A 16,404-nucleotide genomic window follows, 5' to 3' on the forward strand; every position below is an offset into this window, starting at 1 on the left:
CATGGCAGTGGCATCTCCGCATAATCAGCCGTTGAGTCTGGAGTGGGCACCGGACAGATTTTTTTCCGGTGGTTGGGTTACGCTGTCTGTTTCGTGCAAACCTGCTCGCTCAATTTTGTTGAATCATTCCGCCATCGTTCCGATTTTGCCCATTAAGTTGTAGATATTGTCATGAGCTTAGGAAATTCATAATTTAGAACATGCTTTAGTTCTTCTAAATCGTTCTGATGCCAAAATCCAGAAACAAATTGCCCGAGATCTTTCACAGAAAACCACAGTGAGCGCACCACGAGATCTTTCATGCATCACCAAACTGCTACTTCTTGTGATACTTTGAAATATGGCACCATAGATGGGTTTCTAAATTTAGTATTAAGGTAAACTTGAATACAGCGTAATGCTTAAAAGTTGTAAGATGCATATGTATCTATTAATATATATATATAACTGTTCTTCAGGTAGTTACGAGAAAGCATTAATGGAGTACGTAATATACCAAGCGGACGACAGTAATGCTTATCTGATCTGATCTGATCGACAGTAATGCTTATCTGCTTATCTGATTATCTGAAATGGTCCGATGGTTCCATAAGAGCTAGTGTTAAAAAAAAAAAACTGGACGTGATCACAGAAAACCAGACACTGCAAATCGTAGCAAGTGTTTCTTGAAGGTGAAAATTAGTTACATGTCGGTGATGTGTTGACGAAAATCGATTACATATACCTCAGGATTAATCATTAAATGTGTATGTAAAACAAAAAATAAGGTATGTGGAGACAATGATCGAGCCATCTGCTGCGAAAAAATCAGTCAAACAAAAAAAGATTATCCGTATACTAAAACTGAATGGTGTCGGTGTATTCATAATCCCAGAATACAATAAAAAAGTGTGTATACTCTGTGATCCCAATGGCCTTTCGATAAAGTGAAAGAGCGGAGCTGTGATCACATCTCACCTGAGACCGTCATCCTTGTGATTAGATCTCAGATCCACTATCTCATATCCACACCATGCACATCCAACAATCTGCATACAGGAAAAAGGAGCCCATGAAAATGCCATAGCATTCAGCTGCAGCGTAGGTGTTTACCGATTACACACGTCTTCGTGACCTACACCACCGACATGATATCCAGCCACGCTAGTTGGTCGCAGCTGCCTGTAGGTGACGCCGTACACTTCACATAGATGGCAGCACGACTGCCTCAGTCTCCCCATGTGATCAGCGAGAAGGTGGAAGACCTGACTGGTTTTGTGATCGCTGTGAAATGGCTAGGCAAGTAGGCAGATAGGATATGGTTAAAAAAAATCCCTCAGTTCCTCTTGTGTTTACGATGCAGCATATCATACAGTGACCAGGCAATCATAGGTGAGGGCTCGGAGAAAGCGATCGATAACTCGCTGAACGATCTTATTGCAATTTGTCGGCTGATTTGACATCATTTCAAGTGTATGGCCAACGGATGGCAATAATAGCTCGAAAATACGGTTTGTGTACTTTTCCTTCTAACAACATATAACAGTGACACTGAGCATGCACCTATGTTGCAGAATACAGAATGCAGATGGAATTTGTTGTTATTTCATAACCGTTTCTTGCGACCAATATCTACGAAAGTGCAAATAAAGGTAAGGTAGGTGCTTGACCCTAGTTTACCCATAAGTAACGCAAAAAGTTTTTGCGTTACTTATGCCACAATTCATTGTTCGTTTATGGCTTATGTAAAGATCTTTTGTCTGATTCTTACGCATTACATTTATTGCATGAAATTGACAACACATAGAAAACGATTGGCGAATAGTATCGAAGGATCTAAATAACAATAGCGGTAGACGGCACCACCATTCCGACTTCCAATAATGCGAATCGCTTATGAAACAATTTGTATTATACCACGCATTTTTCATGCTAGTTGACCTAATAAATAATTTGTATACCAAAGCTTTTGCGACATCTTTATGGTATTGTATGCTCTCGTCAAGTCCCTACAAATGAACTATAATTTGACCCTAAAATTAACACTAAATACTTTTGAGCTTATAGTGGGAAAGAGCCCTTAGTCGGTGACGTATACGCGCCCAATCTGTTAAAACATCCATGCAAAATAAAACGTCAAAACAGCACCTAATTAGTCAGTTGGTACAGAGCCGCATGTATACATTACACAATGAACAGTTTTTTTTTTAACAAAAGAAGGCTAGCTGTAAACCCGTGGCTTAGGTACCTATACCCAGGAGAAGTCACCCATCGGCATTTCCGACGGAGTGCGAAAGCCAGCTAAAAACGTGTCCTTGTGATTAGGACCGCTGAGGTCGTGCTCACGCTTACCGGTACGCGACAAAGGCCGATGTCACGGCACAGCCCTCAATGAACGCTGACGCCCAGCTTACATTTGGCAATGGTCACGAAACAAAATGTCTACCCAGGAAAGCTATTAGCTAGTTGTCTGGTTTCCAGTTTTGTTTGTGGTCCGTCGCATGCCTCCTGCCGTAGCCCTGCGTCTCATTCATGTGGTTTGTTCTGCTTCTTCTGAGCTGTGGCCCGTCTTGTCTTCTGTGGTCTGTCCTATATAAATATGCCTCATGTGTTCTACTTCTGTCCGTTATATACATATGTGGTCTGTCTGTGTCTCCTGTGCAGGTCCGACCCGTGTAGTCCGTCCCGGCGCTCACCATCTCTCCTGTGGTCCGTCCGTCCCCAACCTCTCTCCAATCGTCACGTTCTGGTTCCCGGGGCACGGCGCCAGGTGCTGTAGCCGGCATCTCTGCCACGCGGATGTCAGTTCAATGGTGCGTGAGCAAGCTCCTTCCACGTGGCGCGGGTATACGGGTTTAGACGCTCATCAGTGCAAGCTCACCGAGCATTGCTGACGATCCTGAGAGGAATAACATGTTGCTTATATAATGATGCTATCTTGTACATTGCAGTGGCACACTCATTGATTCCCTGATCAAGGAATAAGGCGGTCACTAATAATGTAATGTGATGTGCGCCAGGCTGACCAGAACAAAGAGGGACCAGAAAGGCATTGCAAATTTGATATATTTCTTACAACATGCGGACCGAGTTGCAAGTAATAAGATGGCAATTGTTGTCAAAGTGGGACAACTTTTTTAATCAATGACTTTCAGATGGCTGAAGAAGTCAGGAGCCTGCCTGCAGCTCAGAAACAGAAAACAAGCGTGACTGAGCCAAAAACCGACTGCTACAAAATAAATCATTTGTGAGTTATATAAGCTATGCGGTGTGAGCACTGTGGTAGCTCTTTTTAAGGTCGTGCTTTGTCAGCTACATTTATGAAAGGTGCTTAGCTGTAGGATTACTGCTTATGTCGTAGCAGTAGCAGCTAAACCAGCATTTACATACGTACGATATTGATTATCTGTTCGTCACATTGTCCATCGAAAGTCGAAAGTGTGTTCGTGTTCAGCTTCACATCCGATAGCATCCATTCCCATATCCGGTGTCGTGTGTACGTGGCTTCCCCTACCTTTGCGTGTGTGGCGAACTGAGGCTCGCCCGAAGACGGCCACCCGCCGCCTGCGAATGCGGCCGGCTACTGCTCTCTCCCCTCCCTCCCCTCCTCTGCCGAGCTCTGCTGACAAAGGACAGAGGGGCCGACGATGACCCTGCGTTTACCGACCCCCAGCGGCCAGCACATAGACCGTGACCGCGTCCTCCGCGACCGACTCGCACTGAGGGGCACACTAGAGAACGCAGAAGGAACAGGGAAACAGCGCAGATTGCCAAATGCGGCACAACATTTGTTCAAGTTATATCAATCATAATGGAATGTAGTGCAGAGAAAAACGTGAGATAACTCTTGGTAAATGTGGCTGCGTGATACAGCAATTTTGTGAGTCGAATTATCAAAGATGTTTCAAATACCCTAACTACATACCTTTTACTATTCGTCCACTTCACCCGGCATTGTTCACCTTTTCCCTTGAATGTTGTTAATCTTCACAAAGAGAAAATAGCTTTACGAACCTTCTGTCATCCCAGACAATTGAGCGGATTTTAGAGCAAATCTCGTCAAAATGATCTCCGCTGGCTGTGAGATTTCACTGACCTGAAATTTGTGTGTGAAGCAATAAAACTGCGCTTCTGATGAGTCCAGCTTCAGATTAAGTCATAAAATAAATGTGATCCGGAAAAGCGAAAGCAGGAGAATGGGTTGTTCGTTAGATGAAGGCGGAGAAACCCAATGATACTCTGCCAGAGATGTTTGATATCGGTGCAGGGAGTCTGCTTTTTCTGATTGTTTTGTCCACAGGGCGCCTCAGTAAACTGATGCTTCGATACAAAAATCCAGGGGCAGGCACGATTGCATTGTTTGCTTTTTTAGCTTCAGCACTCAATGCTATTATCAGAATCCACGGGAGGGTGCAGTAGGCTGAGATGTTATAAACATGGAGCGGCCATCCAACGTTGGGATGATACAATTTGGATAAGGTATAAATGTTGTCGCCTTATCAAATCTTCGCGGTTTTGAACTAATCGTGTTTATTTTGATACTACGCAGGGTAATATACATTACATATTTTTCATTGAACATTCCCCTTATATTGTCTTCTCCTCTCACTTCATCTCTCTCTCTCTCTCTCACTCTCTTCCTCTCTCTCACTCTCACTCTCTCTCTCTCTCTTTCTCTCTCTCTCTCTCTCTCTCTCTCTCTCTCTCTCTCTCTCTCTCTCTCTCTCTCTCTCTCTCTCTCTCTCTCTCTCTCTCTCTCTCTCTCTCTCTCTCTCTCTCTCTCTCTCTCTCTCTCTCTCTCTCTCTCTCTCTCTCTCTCCCTCCCTCCTTCCTCTCCTTCACATGTAATTCATTGTCCTGGAGGAGCCCGGATATGCTCCAGTTTTCCTCTGACAAGGGGTGTGTAAGTGCGCTCTTCTGCGTCTCCCGTCGTCCGCGGCGGAAGGGGCTCACTCACTCCGACAGACGCCGTTATTCGACGGGTGGTTGGCTCCAATTTACCGGGGACCCCGGGAGGCGTCGCTCTCCCCAGCAGCCATTGTCCCTCGGCCATTCATCGTTCTGTCCTTCTCAGTGAGGCAGGTGACACATAGTTCCCAGAGCACTGCTGTACTGGATATCCGGGATGGGGATTGTGGGTCTGGGTTGTGCAGGACACGATCAGTACAGCTGGGAACAGGCGATCCAACACTTGAACCGCGAAAATGGCTGTCAAACAGGGGGCTGTTACTAGGCTATAGCTGATTCTGCGGCAACTGATTTGTGCTGTCCTTTGATAAGCTTCGTCGTACATGCATAGCTACACCGTCGACACTCGAAGCGATATTTTATCTTATTTTGCTGAAAAATATATGATTTACCGGCAAATTACACAAGGGAAGCGTTAAAAGGGTTATGGTTCAAATGACTGCGTTCCTTTTAATTGGATCAAGTTGTATCTTACTGGCTGCCTCACACAAGACTTTATCTTCACTATGTTGATTGTTCAGAGAGCTTAGTTTTCCATGGGCAATGCAATTATTTTTTCCAAGTTGGTTGCATAATGAAAGCTTGTGATCAAGCAATTTTGATTACCTACTTCAAACACAGTCGAGCGTTCTATCATTGGATCATGGTTCCATTAACTATTATTTAATGAAGCGCTATCTTGCTTTCCATCACCTTCGTGGTTAAGTTAATTGCATGACATTCAGAATTTTACCTCATCTAGAACGCTACATTCGTCGTGATTTGTTTGCAGCTCAATGAATACACGACTGTATAACCGCAGTAGTGAATCATGCAGCCTAATTGGCACACTTCTAAATCATGTATCGACTCATGACTGGACTGCCGGCAACACACTCACAGGAGAAATGGGGAGAGCGGAGAAACCATCAATGTATTGAAAGTTGAATCATTTTATAAAGAAACAATTTAGCTTTTGATTATTTCTTGGCGTGTCGATGAATCTCGCACAAATCATACCATAAGAATACAATATTCATATGAAGCTTAACCCTATTCCTGGCGGGCTCCGCCGGGACAAGAAACTGGCGGGGGGGGGCCGATTCGGCCCCCCCCTGAGATCTCGAGAACGAAGCAAGATAGCGACAAACAGTAAACGGCATCGGATACGCACGGTCAAGATCTACAATTTTTACAAAGGTCATTTTCAGGTCAGGTCAAAGATGACGTCACAGGGGTCGAAAAAGTCAAAATGGCGGCGCTAGATATGGAGAGAGTTTTTCTCGAATAACTTTCGAATTAGTGAAGATAGGAACAAACTAAGGGCATCATCGTGATCCTCTCGTCAATCCGCATCGAATGATATATATGTTGACCTCGCAAGGTCAAGGTCAAAGGTTGACCTCAGGTCACGTGACCTCGAGGTCATCATGTATATCATTCGATGCGTCTTGCCGAGCTGAACACAATGAGACCATCCACGCGTCTGTATCTTGTTCCTGTACGGAGTTATTGGCCAAAAACCTTTGGTGACCTTTGATGACGTCACATGACCTCACAGCTGCCCAACAGCAAAACAGACCTCAAGGTAGTGAAGGTTGATCGTATATGAAGTCATGTATGGTATATGGGGCCATTCCAACCCGTTTTAGTGGTAAAAACAGGGAGTTGATTTTTCCCCCATTGACTTATAATGGGGAGGTCGCGAAACTGACCTGACCTTAGGTCACCGATATCAAAATTCCGAGATATACAAATTGCACATACTGGTACCCTAACTAAAGCCTGAAGAGAAGAAATTGATTGGTCAAAAACTCTAGCTCTGGCGTGATTGCAAACTTTTCTGAGGTAGGGTCACCAAACCACCTCTGGTGACCTGACCTGAGGTCAGATCAACTCAAAATTTTCAGACATGTTGCGTAGAAGCCTTTTAGGAAAATTCAGAAAATGTGAGCTTCCTAGCTCAACGCGTTTGGGAGAAATAACCAAAAAACCTCAGGGGGGGCTCCTGAGGCCCCCCCCCGCCAGGAATAGGGTTAATAGAAACTTTGCAGTTTGCATCAGAAAATATCATGCCTTCGTTCTGAAGCCATGCCTTGAAAGAAGCCATGACTACAAATTCAACCCTCAGGAGGCACCGTTTACATGGATGCATTTGTTCTCTGTTCGAACGCAGCTGCCGGAAAAGCACAAGCTGCCAGCGCAGATGTTATTCCCCAAAACACCCACTCTTAGTAGGACAATTCTGACGCAAAATGCTATCACCAACCACAACATTTCATTGCATCGTTTACTTCGGTTTTCATTGGGCTTTGAGATGGAGATGGGCGTATCGCCAACCATTACGCTGCTGTACCGGCTCTTTCGATCTACCCTCGTTGCCGCGAGTCTCAAATTATCAGAGAGCGTTGTCCCCTCGCCCACTGGTCGAGCTGCGCGCGTCAGTGACCGCGTGCGCCACTTTTCGTCTACCTGCGTCAGCCGTGCGCAGCGGCCTTTGTTTTGGCCAGGCGATGATCGTCTAATCCTGTCAGCAGCAGCTGGACCATCAAACGGTAGAGACGAAGGAAGAGTGACACTGAAACTGGCCAATTAGGGTCACCCCCACGCCGCCCGTCGAGGGCTGAAAGCCGACAACAGTGAGTAGGTCAGAGGCGAGAATCAAATTAGAACAATCACAGCTCGACACTTCAGGCAACCCAGACCCGGACCTAGCACGCTTATACGAGGGTGACCGCTGGTCCTGTCGCACTGGCTATTTGTCAGTGTTTCAGGTCAGGACGCGAGATCTTGGGCGGCTGGACACAGTGCGGGGCGGCAGACAGACCTACCAAAACTGTGGCATTGTGCCCCAACGACTGACATTTTTACCGTTTTTGGGCTCGTGACTGTCCAGTCTTCTGTGGGGTGAGAACTGATGATATGGAAAGATGAAGGTGGATATGGGGAGACAATGAACCATTGGATGGTGAGGTTTTTGCGGCGGTCGATCGAGCACGAGCAGCTTTGAGCTTACCCACCTGTGGACTTACCCCAGCACGTAACACATGCATTTGATGGTGACCTGTTTTCGAAATGCACCCAGTAAAAATATTGTCATTGTGTTGCAGTAGGACATTGCTCATCTGACCATGATGCCGGTTATAAAATCATATTGCATTATTTACGTGGCGTATTTGTTGCATAAAAATGTTCCTACTCCTGAAACATTGCCTCGAGGCTTGAAAAACATTCCTGAGTATATGAAATATATTATAAACTTTAAATGAATCTTATAGAGACCCATGAAGCAACAAGTGCCTTGGCAACAAATATGTGTAAAAATGCGCAAGCCAGCACATCTCTCTCACAGATCCACCATGAGAGCTGCAGGGGTGAACGCAGACAGTCACTGTTGCACAGTGACGAAACGTTGCAAAACCATAAGCACTAACTATTTAACACAAAAGTGTCGGAGCATTTTAACGGATTAGCTTCTTGTGACCATCAGCGTGCAGCCGCAGTGCAGCTGCAGGTGGTCGTGTAATGCTCATAGGAGCTTATACTTTTACCATTACTTTTACAGGACAGCAAGTGTCAGTAATTCTACTGCCCCTCTCGCAACGCCGACAGGCGAGCAATATTATGGGTCCTGCTTATTGCTAGCTTTGGCGGGCAGATGGTAATAATTCTTTTCAGCATTTCCCAACGGATCGATAACACGATTGAACACTTCTGCAACCTGTCAGCTTCGCTCCTGGCCTTCGGTGAAGACGCGCTTCACTCTGGCCCCCTGACATGTCTCAGTCCTTTCCCTCTGCCATGCACATTGCACATTGCACATTGTATTGCACAGAGTGGAGCTGGGAGCCACTGGCCTAGCGGCAGGATCACCAGTGGCCCGGGTGGGGGTAGGTGTGGGGGTTTTAGGATGGGGATTAGGACAGCCCTGAGCCACAGGTACAGAGGCGGCTGGATTAATCGCAATCGAAACCTCATTTTACCCTCGAGTTGACAGAGTACAGACCCACACTTGGTCATTATTGACAATGCCTTACTTTTGTGGACCCTGAGAACAGAACAATATGATTGGCTTTGGAAACTACCAGTGAAGCATGAAGTAGGTATCACAACTTATATCAAATACCAGCCCCGCCATGCCTAATGCAGCCAGCTATCTAATAACCAATCACTCTCACTCTCACATCGTGCATTCAGACCTACTTTGATAACTAAACCCCACTCAGCCAGGCGCGTAACCACAAGTCTGAAGTTACTGGGGACCACATGGAGGGCCGTGAAGACCAAACATTAAGTTTCAGGATCAGTCTTCGCCCGATTGGGGGGGGGGGAGAGGGTGGGAGACGTTTTTGGCCACGCCTGCCAGTTGTTTGCGCTTTAAGGAAAACCGCGGCGCGCACCGCCGCGAAACTTGGTATAGCTTATGATACCTCATTTTCGCATCGTGTGTGAAAATTTGGACACCAGGTCACCTAAGGTCAGGTCAACAGGTCAAGTAAAGTAACCATGCCTCTCTAAAAACTTTGTGACTCTGCCATTCCTACAGTTTACATCTCAGAAGTTTGAAACTCGAGCTTTTGCATGAGGAAATCAGTATGAACAATTCGTATGCCTTTAAGTTTTCACCTCGGTGACCTAATGTCAGGTCAGTTTTGCGACTTCTCCATTATAAGTCGTTGGGAGAAAATTGAAATGCTCTTCTTTTGGCCGAAAACAAATTCAAACACCGCGACACAGGTAAACATGATACACTGAACTGGAAAATTGCACCAGTAACCCCTTTAATTCCCCAATTCCCCTGAGGTCATCTCAGGTCAGAAACATCCAACAGTTTTTTACCATACTTTAGGTATAAACATGCTAGGGCACTGAAAACACCATGGATGTGTTCAGCTCAACAATACCAATCGAATGGCATGCAACGTGACCTTTTCCGTGACCTTGACTAGGGATCAAATTTTCCAGTTGACCTTTTCAGGTCAACTTATAGACGCGTCTCGACGACTGACGAGACAAACGCGATGACGGTCAAACCAGCGTCATACAAGTTTTGAGTCAAAAGTTTTTATACAAAAACCTTTTTCGCAAAAACGCCAACCTGGAAGCCAAACCGTTGACCTCAGGTCAAATCTGAGAACATTACTCAGAAAGGCCTTTGAAAGAGCTATCGAATGCACTTTCCCGCAGGCAGCACTGCATCTCTATTGGTTCCTGACTCATGCGCCGATTTGTAAAAAGCTGTTGAAATTGAGGACAAAAGTTTGTGAAAGTTTTACCTTTGGTGACCTCCAGTGACCTCAGCGATGACCTGATCAAAAATGACATCGATAATTTTTTAAAGATACTGTAGCGAGCTATCTGTTGCTTTTTACCGCATCTTTCTAGCTTGCTTACTTTCCGAGATAATCTGATGTGGCCAAAAAGTTGACCCACCATGGCGAAGTTGACTGAAAGGCCCACCCGGACGCTGGCTAAACAAAACATCCGTAGTGTTGTCTTTCGTTGACTACATAGGTATTACTATTCACGTCGCTTTAGAGACAATATTTGGCTATTTAAGCAAATTGAGGAGTTCGTCGGTGTTACTGGGGACGGTCCCCAGTAACCCAAAAGTTACTGGGGACCGGTCCCCAGTGTCCCCAGTGGTGGTTACGCGCCTGCACTCAGCCAAAACAGGCCGGCCACTGCTTACTCCATATCACCCCATCCCTCTTCCCTCCAATGGAGGCGACACAGATCTGTTTACTACCATCTCGATACGCTTGACTAGCACGATATCACCGGGTCCAGACCTTGAGCTATTCCCGGTCGGACGCGGGGAAAAGCTGGCCCCCGCACGACCAGAGAGCGAGAGTGAGCCCGGGCTGACTTTCGAGCGGCGGTGGGCCGGGCGGGCGCAGCGCACAAACATGGTTCGGGGGCGGGGTGGGCCGGCCGCCCCGACTGGGCACCGTTTCACTCTCAGTGATTAGCACCCGGTGCTGTGTGTGAGTGTATGTAGGTAGGGGGAGGGTGAATGGAGATTGGGAAGATGCAAGGAGCACTTCATTAGGGAAAGGGAGATAATGGACTGACCGAGGAGCTCTAACGATCAGACAGCAGGCGTACAAAGGTCTGATAATCATAAATTTGTAGCTTAGCTTCCCTTTGCTCCACAATTGAGGACGGGAATACAGCGGTGTTAGTGCTCCCGGATACCATGTAAAGGCGAACACAATGTCTGGTCATATGATCAGCGATCAAGCTCCAGGACCATAGACATCTCTGAAATGTATATTAGAGACGATTATGCATAGCCTCCACATTCCACAATGACATAGGTAGTCTCGACATTCGACTATAACGTATGATACGATTATGCCCCTTTGAAATGTCTCATTCCTCTGGGTATAAACGTGCCGTACCTGTCGTCTAGCTACGCATTATATGGTTTGATCGACCACCAGCTCCGTCATGAAGCACTAACATTCCATCAAGCCACAAAGTCCATGAGTCACAAGGCCTCGGTGTGCCTCGGCGGCATGAAATGAGCCACTTCCGCCATTTTATATATCTGTGGGAGACTACCATACGGGGTGGGACGAGGAGGGTCTGTACCGAGCAGCGTGGAGCGGACATAGAGAGCCCTGCCCTGCCCTCGGGCGACAGGTAGTAAAGTTTGCACCGCGGAGGACAGGCTACATGTGGAGCCCTCCCTCTGACGACTCCTTGCATCGTGTTTGACAGTGCGGTGGTGACCTCAGCGAATCATATTTCACAGGAAATCCACTCAGTTTCATCTGGCGTTAGCGATTTGCCCACGCTCGAGTACGTTTGCAGTTCGCATGCTCTTTGATTTCAATCAACAGTAAATATCATGACTGAAACATACAAATGCCTAACTCAGAGGTGAAAATCTTGCTACTCGCCTGCATGCGTAGGTGACAGACACAGGAATAAAGAAACAGCTTCGACTAAGAGGTTACAAATAGTAAGGCCTGATTTTTTGCGGCATTCAATCTTCTTTATTCACCAAGCTTCACTGTCGATTTGCCCGATGGCTGTCGGCACACACCTGTATCTCACCGTCTGAGGTCTGAACACTGCGGGGCGTGGCGGCGGCGTGGCCGACGTGGCCGAGATACCTCGGGCACTTCCCACAGCGACGGTCTCGTACCCACCCGATTCTACTGCGTCGGACAGCGCCTCGGACACTCGGACATCGCACACACAATGGCGGCATTGTGTCCGAACGCGACGCGGACGCGCTCTCAGGCACGAGCACCGCTGGGCCATAACCCCTGGCCGCGCGTGCGGCTAGAAACCCGGCGCGTCATCCCTAATCGAGGTAATTCATAATGGGGCGGTGTTGCGTCGGGAGGGGTGTGGGTGGCCCCCCGTGGTGTGGTGTCATTGTGACGCGATTTCTATGGGAGAAAAGGTGACAGAGTGGGTGCGCGTGGGACCCGTCTTGTTTGAGATGAGCGAGAGTGACGACTCGTCAGGTGCCGTTTTAGAGAGCGCCTCAAAATATCCAGCTGCAAGTGACATTACGTGGCATAAGTGATCACTGATCTCTCCTTTTGTTGGGAAGTGTCAAGGAGCACACCTTTTCAACATTAACGATAATCGTCGTGATATTCTTATATTTTCATAATATATTTCAGTCTCTGTTTGTTTGTTTTTTTTTTATTGAAAGGGCCAGTTCTGAAACATTTTGTTCTGAAATCAACCTATTTCTAGTAAGCTTATTGCTACACTACACAACTTCGCTTTTGAATGAACAAAGTATCTTTGTAGCACATAGGTATATATGTTATCGGAGCGCTTTTTTGTTTATTTAAATGCATGCTCTTTTTACTATTGCCGGTAACATAGGACTTTTCGTTCATATGACAACAAGCACGTCCTCAGCACCTAATGTATGCAGCTGCTGATGGATGGGGAAATTACCGTCGTACTGGCTCGTGTCTCACATAACCTGCACCCACGGCTCGTGCTGCCCGCGGCCCAACAGACAAAACTGATCTCTCTGCGTGGGAGCCTACGAGATGCCTATTATCGATAGGCAAGTGAGATTTCCCTCACGAGATTAGTGGCGAGGGGCATTTTAATTATAATCGTATTATGCATGCTCGATCCAAAGCCAGAAGCGAAAGTGCACTCGCTGATCGGTTGAAAGGAAGCGTGACATAAGTGGGCACCGAATTAGTTTTGTGACTAGCAGTGGCAGCCAAAGGCATTGTTGCGAAGATGAGTTGGGAGGCGATTTGCATTTGTAGGTACTCGGTTAGGGATTTGCTCTGCATTCAATCTCTGTGCATTATTTGAATTAGTAGAACTCTTGCAGCATCATTTCGGGATTTCAGATGACATGTTCTCGGATAAACGTCTTAAGTAACTTGTCAGGTTTGACAGTCAGCCATGAAATCCGCATTCCGACAAGGTCGTTCGAACGACCTTGCCGAGCGTTATCTCTGGAATAATCGGCCTCAACTCTCGTGAGCGTGAACGGGATCAGTCACAGGTCGTCCACCTCATTACCAAAAGACTCATATAGGAGTCAATTTTTCAGAGCCGTAGATCGGTCTTTCAGAGTAAAAGGAGTACGTACAGGTCTCGCGGGTTTTAACGGTAGGTTTTGCACCTAGAAAATTTAGTGTACTTCAGGCTATATCTTCGTCGTCTTAAGCTTTTAAGTGTTGAAGATGCGATCGACTTGTTGGGTAACAAGCCGGCCATGATCGTGTAAAATGGCTTCATCGTAGATCGATTAGTTTCTGAGATATAAGCGGAAATGTAAAAGTGCAAAACCTACCGCTTAATCTCGCGAGACCTGTACCTATAGCTCTAACCAGTTTTGCCATGCGTTTCGTCACCCCTCTGTCAAGTTGACCATGTGACTCCAGAGTCCAATCACGCCATCTTTTATCATATCGCTGAATCCCTTGTGGTGCCATTTTGTCTCTTAACTTTTCACACAAGATAACATGACGAACTGTTCCACAGTCAAATGTAATGCCAGAGCATCCCTCAATAAGTCGCCAGTTCTGGCCAGCCAGCGCAGTCCTCAATAACCAGCCGCGTTATATGTCGCCAGATGTGGCGATGGGAACGCGGCCTTAAAAGGAAGGCACGCGGCTCGCTCGCGAACAATGGCCGATTATTGGCAGGCTGGTCGTCCAATGTGGGCCGTTACACGCACCATTGATTTCTAAATTACCGCCTTGTCTCTGCTGGCTCGGATCGATGGGTGAGACAGATCGTAGAAGTGGGACTGCGTCGGCCGAACGGTGTCGTCTCGGCGCTCGGAGTGCCCGAGTAACGAACACCTTCGCGCATGGTTTATCGTTCCTTTATGGCCGAGCTCAGCCCGGTTGTTCCTGACCATCTCGCTGGTTGGGTCTGTGATGTAGCTTTCCAGAGCCTTGGCTGTCACGTCACACGTGAGGGCGCCTGTTCGGGAGCTCATTGCTCACACAGTTCACACCAACTAGTGACCTCGGCTCGTCCGTCTGTCAAACTTTCTCCCACAAACGGTTAACTCCGCGGCAAACGTGTGCGACAAACACGCAGATAAATCGCCCTCACTCGATCCTCTTCTGAGAGTGGAGACCGGCAGGCGTCAACTGGAAGTTACTCAACGCGGGCATGTCTCGCAGGCCGGCCCGTGAGCTATCGTGTTGCCCAATATTAGAGCCTAGTAAGCTGGTTAGCTTGCTACCCCTGTCCTGCTTTCGTCATCATTTGACACCGGGGTGGCCAGTAAACTTGAGTGATGCTAGCGCGGTCATGTAGAAGGTAAACCTCGCAACAGGGATCTGAGTACTTGCATGCATGCTCTAAGGTTTATTAACAGGCTTAAACACACCGCTGTGCGTGTGCTAGCTTTCTAAAAAAAAAAACGTGTAAGAATATCGCCGCGTAGTATGGAGGCGACATTGATTTGTTTCGCAGTGGGGGAGGAACGCGCTATGTGTGTCACTAGGCACAGAAGCTTGTGTGGTCTTCTCGCCTGAGTTGGTCGGTATGCCCTACCGCGGGAAGCACGGCATACACCAGTGCCAGTCATCCCCGCAATGCATTACATGCCGCGTAGAGACGTGTGAAACCTGTCGGGAATTGTTCGACAAGCTCTGTAAGCCAAGTCATGCATGCTGATAAAGTTTTAGATGTCAGGATAATGCACCGGATTTGTTTTCTCCCTGCCGTTTGCTGCGGCGGTGGCCGATGGCTTTCACCAGTGTTTGATGGCGCACGAGCTACAAGGAATTCTATTCCTGCGTGATCACTGAGCTTTCAAGCTATACATGAGCTTACAGTAGGTGTAGTTTTTTGAAAGTGCATGCAAGCGTGGGCCTGTCATATTTGATACAACTACATACATGGATGTATACGAAGCTGCCATAAATATTATTCCAAACTAGGCAGTGGGAAGTTTCGCCGGCGCTAAAAAAAAACTCGGCGCCCTTCCATTCTATTCCATTCTCGGCAGTCTCGGCAAGACCCTCCCATTCTCGGCTCTATTTCGTGTGTGCTTCCCCACGGGGACAGGATGTGGCTGAAACCAGAGAACAGCTCTCCGTGGTTTCCTGGTCCGGACAGGATGTAACTGAAACCAGAGCACGACACTGCGGTCCGCGGTCTGTCGGGGTGGGGGGTGGTTTCATGTTCGCGCCTCGCGGTGCCGGTGTATGGTGGCTGAGAAGAACTGATGACGCCTCAGCTCTGTTTGATGGAGTCACGTCAGCAATGTAGAATGTTAGCATTTAGCAAGGGACAGATTGAAAGCAAGTATGACTTGTTTTCAAGCCACATCTCCAATGTGACTTGTGACCCCAATGTCACTCCAACGTGACTCCAATTAAATGTCAAAACTAAAAACGATGTTACGCACCTAGTTGTCCTGCAAATTTCCAAACACAATTATCTATGAGTCACATGGAAGAGAAATATTACGAGGAAGAACAGACATTAAGAACCAGCATATGCCCTGAAATGAGTATCAGAGCCGAAAGAAAAATCCGTTATTACTGCTATAATATGCCATTCTGTCGATAAATCTCAGCTCGTTTACGAGAGACCAATACCCTTCTGTTAGCCAAGGTCGCTGAACTCCAATAACAATGAAATCACGAGCCAGATCCAACGACCATAAAACGATGACACTGACACTGACAAAGCTAAATTGGCGGTACTCGAATGTCTAGCTGAAAATGAATGTGACATGGTCGCCACTCGCATGCCGGATTTAAAGATCCAATCCCAGCGCGGCTAATTAATAACGGGTTAAATGCCAGGCCTGGACTCGACGCCTGCCGTGAATTTTAGGTGTCCAGCAGAGTCACCGTCTTCCGAATGGCCGGATGACCTTCGTCAAGGTTGTTGCCTTTATGGTGACTCTTTATTACCCTATACAGGAGGCATGCACGTTGCCAAAACGAGTTTCTCCTGCCCTGGCAATAAACGCTAACTCTGCTCCTTAACCCGCGCCCCGTA

The sequence above is a fragment of the Amphibalanus amphitrite genome, unplaced genomic scaffold (assembly GCF_019059575.1).
Source record: "Amphibalanus amphitrite isolate SeventyFive unplaced genomic scaffold, NRLGWU_Aamphi_draft 000024F_arrow, whole genome shotgun sequence".
NCBI lineage: Eukaryota > Metazoa > Arthropoda > Thecostraca > Balanomorpha > Balanidae > Amphibalanus > Amphibalanus amphitrite.